An 8,166-nucleotide genomic window follows, 5' to 3' on the forward strand; every position below is an offset into this window, starting at 1 on the left:
GAGTTTAAGAATGTCTGAGTACGGAAGGAAACAACAGAGGGAGAAAGAAAATTGGTAGACAAAGCTAAAGAGAGAGAGAGAGAGAAAGAAGAGGAACAGGCAGGAGAAGACAGAACTTTACTGGAGAGTGAGAGATCAGAAGATGAGAGAATGGCATGGAGAAATGATCTACAGAACCTAGAAAGAAAATTTATGAATTGGAGATGAAAAGTGAAAATATATGGAAAAAAAATTGATGAAGTGGACTGGGAGAAGTTTAATGAAAATAAAGAATTAAAGAAGTTGGGGTGGAAAACTACGTGTCAAGTATGAGGGGGAGAAATATAGATAACAGAGGATGCGCAATAACAAAACAAAAGAGAGATGAAACATGGAAGAAGTTGGAAAGAAAAAACAAAAAGAAGAAAAATACAAAAGTACTAGAAACGAATGCACAAAAATTAGAAAAGTAGAAGAAAGCATGAAAGGGGTATTGTAAGTGATGGTAGTTGTAAGAATGACATAAAAGTAGATTAAGTGATATTGAGGAAACAAAGCTAAGGCTAAGGCAATAAATCTAAGGACAGAAAACCAGGGAACAAGATATAAAGACTTCATATCACTGCACGTCCCACCGACAAGGGATGAAACGATGACGAAGACCAAGTAAGATTATCAGGGACATCTCTCCTCTTGAAAAAAAAATAAAAATAATAAAAAAAAATAACGAGATGACATCATAACACTGGTGGATGACCAACAGTGAGCAAGGTATGAAATTAGGAAGAATATGAATCATGTATTAGTGTAAATTCTAGTAATTCTTTGTCAAATATTACAATTGAAAACACAATGATCATATGAGTAAAGTGAGTGATACGATAATGGAAGAAACTCAAGAAAGACTGAACCTGATGATTTTTTTAGTTACTTGTGCCCCAAAGGAAATAATGACCATGTAACGCTCAGATTCCAGTCGACAGAAAGAAATATAAAGCCGAGAAGTAAATTATGCAAATATGTTGTTCATGAATCACATTAAGAATAATCCATAAAAAAAAATAACAAAACAGTTTGTTTTTCTTTCTTTTAGAAGACTACAACCCAGGTGTGAATAATTATGTCCTAAGGTTTAGTGAAGAGAGAAATCAGTTGGAAGACTCATTAAACAGAAAAAAAGTGAAACAAGTGATGAAGGCAGAGATGTTTCGCAAAGAAAACGGAGGAGCAGAAGAAACAAAATAAATATGGAAGAGTACAGACAGACTAGAAATGATTTCACGAGAATCCATAGGCAGGAAAAAAGTGCTTTAGAAAGGGTATTATTGATAGATACAAATGTTAGCTTAAACTGTTCTCCAGAGTTGTCAATAAAACCTGTAAATTACAATAGAGAACGAATCTCTAAATTGACAGACGACAGGAAAGTTTATGAAAGGTCATCAACACAGGTTGAAATAATGAGTGAACGTGTCTAGTTAGTTTTCATGAAAGAAAATTACTTTGTAGAGGAGGGAGGAGTAGACGATAAGGTCGAGTATCATGATATAAACTTTCTACCATGAGTGGCTTCGTAAGGAGAGTACTCACCCACTGCAGCAGTTGAAGAGGTTTCCATGAAGGGGAAGGACTACACAGGTACTGGTTAACAGTGGCTACACCAACAACGAAGTACCCAAAGCCATAAACTCTCACCTAGACTGATGGTATAAGGCCCATAAACTTGGTACAGCCTCTACGGGGCAATTATTCGCCTGTTCTACCTTGCCTACACGGAGAGTCAGTATACAAACAGGACAAAACGGGTATTACCAAAAAAATCATCGATGACTGTGGCAATCCAAGCAACAAAGACGAGCAAATAGACCTCACTATCTTTTATATAAAAAATTAAGACACTTTCAATAGCAGCAGTCCGGAACTTCAAAAAATTCATCTAGTGTATGAATATAATTTCCCCACAGGGAACTGTGAAATCCTGCTCTCTGTATGCATCGGGATAACCACAATGAAACTATAAAGACGCCTAACACTTAACGTATCAAGTGAAGCACAAAAGAATCATACGACTTCAAATCCTCGAAACCTTTTATATCAGAGACATAAATCCTTCCCTTGATTTGCAAATTACGTATATCATTCATAACTTTAAAGAAATATATATATTTCAAGAATTGGACATGTTAGGGAGGAAGACGGGTGCTGTGATGAGTTATCGGCTGGCTGGTCTGGTTGACCTGGGATATTCCACCTACCTGGGAGGGAGACTGGCTTACCAACGCGTTCATCTTCCTTCCACTGTACCCACCCGTATTTTAGTTCCTTACCATCTCGCCACTGCTTCTGACCCTGGGCAGTGGACAAGGTGCAGGGATGACCCGTCATCCAGGAGGTGCTAAGATGAGAGGGAGGGTGGAGGGGTGTGGAGTGTATTCAGGGATGGAATGGGTGGAAATGATTTTATGCCTTTCCTTTTTGGCTACCTCCCTTGTAAGGGGGAAAAAGCCTTGGTATATGTATGTATGTACCATCTCGCCTTTGTCGAAAGGCTGTACACAGATAAGATAATTTTCTCTTAGTCCCGCGGAAGACTACGGTCTGACGCACCATTGCTAGGAAGGTCGAACAAATCAACCGAAAAATGGTGAACACAGAATCAGTTGTTGATTTTAACTATAGTTGTCTTCAAGAGTATTTGATACCTACACACACACACACACACACACACACACACACACTGTCTCGACACTGTCTGGCTGTCTCGACAGAGACTGCAGCAGATCCGAGGTGAATACACATACACACACGCGAGCGCGCACATGCACACACATACATTCACACACACACACATATTTGTGTGTGTGATTCACCATTCACCATGGTCTTGGATCACGTGTTGGACTTGTGATCGACAGCTTTTTTCCTCCCGTAAGAGAGCTCAGAGCTCATATATGACCGATCTATAGGTAATGCTGTGACCTGACACACACACACACACACACACACACACACACACACACACACACACACACACACACACACACACACACACACACACACACACACACACACACACACACACACACACACAAAAAGGATTACAAAGGCGGAGCATGCCGACAGGAGACCTTTTGGTCCATATCTAGGTCGGATGCGAAAAAAAATCATACACACACACACACACACACACACACACACACACAACTCCCCACCCACGAGAGCTGGAATAACGACTCGCAGCACAGAGATACTGAAATTATTTCAGCCCTGGGCGTGATTCGAACTCGGACAGCCGTAGTGGCTGCCGCGATCGCTACTACTGCGCCACGAGACGTGTAGACGTGTGTGTGTGTGTGTGTGTGTTGAATTTTTTACCTCTCATGACTTGTGATAATATGCATATAAATACATATATATATATATATATATATATATATATATATATATATATATATATATATATATATATATAAATAGATATATTTGTAAAGGCATGATCTTGAGTAGAGGTTCAAAGGAAAATATGAGCTATTGATCTCGAACACACCTTCATGGAGGTTATGTTACAAGACCAAGGTTGCTGGGAACTTTATACAATTTACGCTTTGGGAGAGAGTTCGCGTTACAAAGGATTTCAAATGCGGAGCATGCCAACAGGAGACTTTTTGGTCCATAACTAGTCGAATGCGAAAAAAAATGATGATAAATGAAAATAAATAAATAAATAAGATAAAATACATAAAACAAATACCGATAAAATAAAATGAAAATTAGAATAGTATAAATAATGATAAATAAAATAAATAAGTGCATAGGTATAGTCAAATAATAAACAAAACGTTGCGTGTGTTATGACCGTCTGTCGTGCGTACTCAGACTTCCGACAGCGTTATCGACTGTCAACTCGAACCGTTTATATAAGGTGTTGGAATATCTGCTACTGCTGCTGCGTAGTTGTCGACATGGGTTGTAAATAATCCTCTTTTTGTAATATTTCGTCCCGCTATTGGCGTAGTTAATGAATGGAATAAACTTCCTGCAGAGGCAGTGCAATGTAGTTCAGTTCGAAGCTTTAAGATTCGTTTAGATAAACACTTAGATGTTGTAATGTTGCTATTTGTTTTATATTATTTGTTTACTTGTTTATTATTTGCCTGTTTGTTTATTATTATTATTTGCTTGATTTTCATTTGTTATTAGTTATCTGTCAATATATTATTATCTCTATTTACCAGTTATTTATTGTATTTATTATTATTTATATTATTGTAATTTCAATTCTTTTGATTTACTTATCATTATTATAATTTTTTCTCATCCGACCAAGTTATGGACCATAAGGTCTCCTGTCGACATGCTCCGCCTTTATAATCCTTTGTAAAGACGTTATGGAGATTAGATGATTCAATTTTTTTTTTAACTGCTATACAATATCAATCCCTCATGAGAACGTGTCATCAAGGATCAAGGAAATCTTCAGCTTAATAACGCCATTGTCGTTTTCGACTTTCATAGATCAAGTATCTAATATATCCTCGTTTATATATATATATATATATATATATATATATATATATATATATTATACACGAGTGTGTGTGTGTGTGTGTGTGTGTGTGTGTGTGTGTGTGTGTGTGTGTGTGTGTGTGTGTGTGTGTGTGTGTGTGTGTGTGTGTGTACCTAGTTGTATTTTACGGGAAGGGGAGCTATGCTCGTGGTGTCCCGTCTTCATATCTCATTTTATCTAACTAGTGTGTGTGTGTGTGTGTGTGTGTGTGTGTGTGTGTGTGTGTGTGTGTGTGTGTGTGTGTGTGTGTGTGTGTGTGGCTCAATGTGCTTTCAGACAAATACGGGACACCTTGAATTTTCGAAAACTTAATCCAATGCAATCTTTAACCAAGAATCGTATGGGATGAAATGATCAAATTTCCCTCGGGTCTGTGAGCACAAATAGGTATTAATGCACAAGTGCACACACACACACACACACACACACACACACACACACACACACACACACACACACACACACACACACACACACACACACCACATAATTTAAGCGAACACATGCGTATACACAAACATACACACGCTTGCAAACACGTACATTTACAGTCAGTATATCTTTTTGTCTGGTACATAAGGACAAGATTAGAGAATAACACTACTGTTATATATATATATATATATATATATATATATATATATATATATATATATATATATATATATATATATATATACATTAATCAAAACGATGCACACACTTTTTGGATTTTGTAGGTAAAGTCGACCCAAAGGTAGATAGCGACAAGGTCTTATAGATAGACATGTTGTATACAAACCTCGGGACGATGCGGTTGGGTAGGTGACCAGTCTCTTTCCCCACTGCTAAGTCGACTAGTTGGAGCAGTCTGGATTCGAACCCGGACTAAAATAGAAGAAAATCGCAAACATCGATATTACTAATTGTTGCAAGTGCGTCTTTCTTTGTGCTTGTTTATTTAATAATAATAATAATAATAATAATAAAAATAATAACAACGACAACAACAACTATAATAATAATAATAATAATAATGATAATAATAATAAAAAAATATATAATAATGATAATAATATACGATTTATTGTATAAAGCAACATCACTGCTGAAAACATTCAGCCTACAGAATTATAACATTATAAAACTATAATAGTGAAAAGGTGTTGTTGCAAGCATTAAAAAAGCTAAAAAAGCAAAACAAAACAGTAAGCTAAGGAAAAGCTGCGTTGAACAACATTGATATTTCTTGTTGTTGATTAAGTGTATTTGTGTATGTATCATTTCCCTCCTCTGTTGGGTGGATTTATGGTGATTGATCTCTGTGAATTTGACATCGACGTTATAACTTGATCTTTTTACTGTCGAAAACACGACCGAACGCATCCATAACGTGTCCAGTGTATCCACCGGACATGTTGATCACCAAGAGGGACGAATCCAAGATGGCGACGGCCGCCGCTGTGGTTGTTGCGGTGTCGACTGCCTTGAGTCAAACCTTGACGGAGACGAATCAGAAAGCGGAGTTGATGGAGCAGAAAGTTACCTCAGTCGACGAAACCTTCCGTCAGGGGAGAGAAGACCCGATTTTCACGAACAGAATCTACAAGGACGAAGAATCTCACTAGAAACTCCCTTCTACTCCAGTAACAGGTAGTAACGGAACTTCCGGTCACATGAAGGCCATCGCCTCCTGAGAGGAAGATGAGGAGCATACACCAGGGGACGCTGAGTAGCTGCGGCCGAAGCCGCCGCCTTTGCCCTGTGTGATTGCAATGCTGGGGTAGCTAACAATCACTGCTGGGAATCGGAGAGGAGTGCGGGACTCGAACTCACAACTAAGTGGTTACCATACCAGCACGTTTCTTGTTACGCTACCAGTGTATATATAGGAGTTCCCTTTCAATCCTGGACCCGTTCCAACCCTCATCTTTCGCCTCCTCCTAAGCCCCAGGTTTCCATAAAGACACCCGAGTTATCCGAGTTCCCGTGGAAGACGCCTTCAGGCACCTCCTGACCCCTCATCTAAGAAAGATGGCAACGGACAGATGGACCAAAATCTTCTCTGTCGTTCGTGTCCACCGCCAAATTCAAGAAACTGAAACCTTCTCGCTCCTGTCTTACAACTGCTCCCAAAATATGGCACGTGGGATTCTGCTCTCGTTTCAGAACCCAACTCCTCCCTTTTTTCGTCAGTCACCTGGGACGAGCAGAATGAAATGCTTCTGGACTACGATGACACCACCAGTTATCCTCTTCAATACAGAGACCTAGACATTCTGTAATGAAACGACAATGGATTCCACAGCAAGAATGTGCATCTCCTTGCCCTTGTTCAGGAGAGGAACATAGACATCTTTCCTCTCCAGGAGATCTTGGTTAAGGAGGAGATGTGGTCCCACATCGTGAGAGGAGACTTCAATGCCCACCACCGTCTTGATGTCTCCTCATAGGCCCCGTGTCTCCAGGAAGCTCCTCCATTACATCCTGGTGTAGTGGTACCGAGTTCACCTGATAAGCGATCTTGAGATCGATCCCCGTTTAGGGTTGAGAAGGATCACAGAACTGCAAACTGGCACCCCGCCCCTGTTGGGCAAGGAGATGAAGGTGTGTGTGTGTGTGTGTGTGTGTGTGTGTGTGTGTGTGTGTGTGTGTGTGTGTGTGTGTGTGTGTGTGTGTGTGTGTGTGTGTGTGTGTGTGTGTGTGTGTGTGTGTGTGTGTGTGTGTAAGGTAACAGCATTGCTCATTGTTGATCGGGCCATACATGAGCTCTGAACTTTCATCCAGGAGAATAATCCATGTTGATCTCGAGTCCAATACATGATCCAAGACCATGATGAATCACACACACACACACACACACACACACACACACGCACGCACGCACACACACACACACACACACATACACAAACTCTTTCCTGCACTTTACATTTACGTAAATACGCACATGCACCCAAAAACTTACACACACACACACACACACACACACACACACACACACACACACATACACACAGACGCACGCAAACGTGCACACAAACACACACACACAAACACACGCAAACACGAAACACACGCAAACATGCACACGCAAACGCACATACACAAAAAGCACGCCCATGCACACACACAGAGAAAACAAACAAACAAACAAACACGGCTCACGGATATACCGCAACGCTGGAAGTATATTGACGAAAGTACCGTTGGCATTCCTGTCAATCCCAGGCTACTTGACTACTCATCACCGCAGTCCACCCCGGACAAACTCAAGACGCGGGCTGAAGGCAGCAAATGGACAATTAAACACAACAAGACTGTGGTGATGCACTTCTGAACGTCTCCACAGGTGGTGACTCGACCCAACTGTCAGAAGGTAATCATCCCCTTCAGGTGGTCCATTTAGACCAGCGTTACTCAGCCAGGGTTCCCCGGAACCCTAAGGTTCCGCAAAAGGTCCCCAAGGGTTCCGCGAGAACACGTGAGATAAGCTAATGCACTTTTGATTTTTTATTTAATTTCATATACGTAATATAATTAAACACGCACGATATATTCTTGGTTACTGTAATAATGTAATATGGACATCATCCTATCTAACCTATTATTACGATGAAAATAAAACGAAAAAGATATGG

The sequence above is a fragment of the Oratosquilla oratoria genome, chromosome 22, assembly GCF_046742065.1.
Source record: "Oratosquilla oratoria isolate Oo_2021 chromosome 22, ASM4674206v1, whole genome shotgun sequence".
Lineage (NCBI taxonomy): Eukaryota > Metazoa > Arthropoda > Malacostraca > Stomatopoda > Squillidae > Oratosquilla > Oratosquilla oratoria.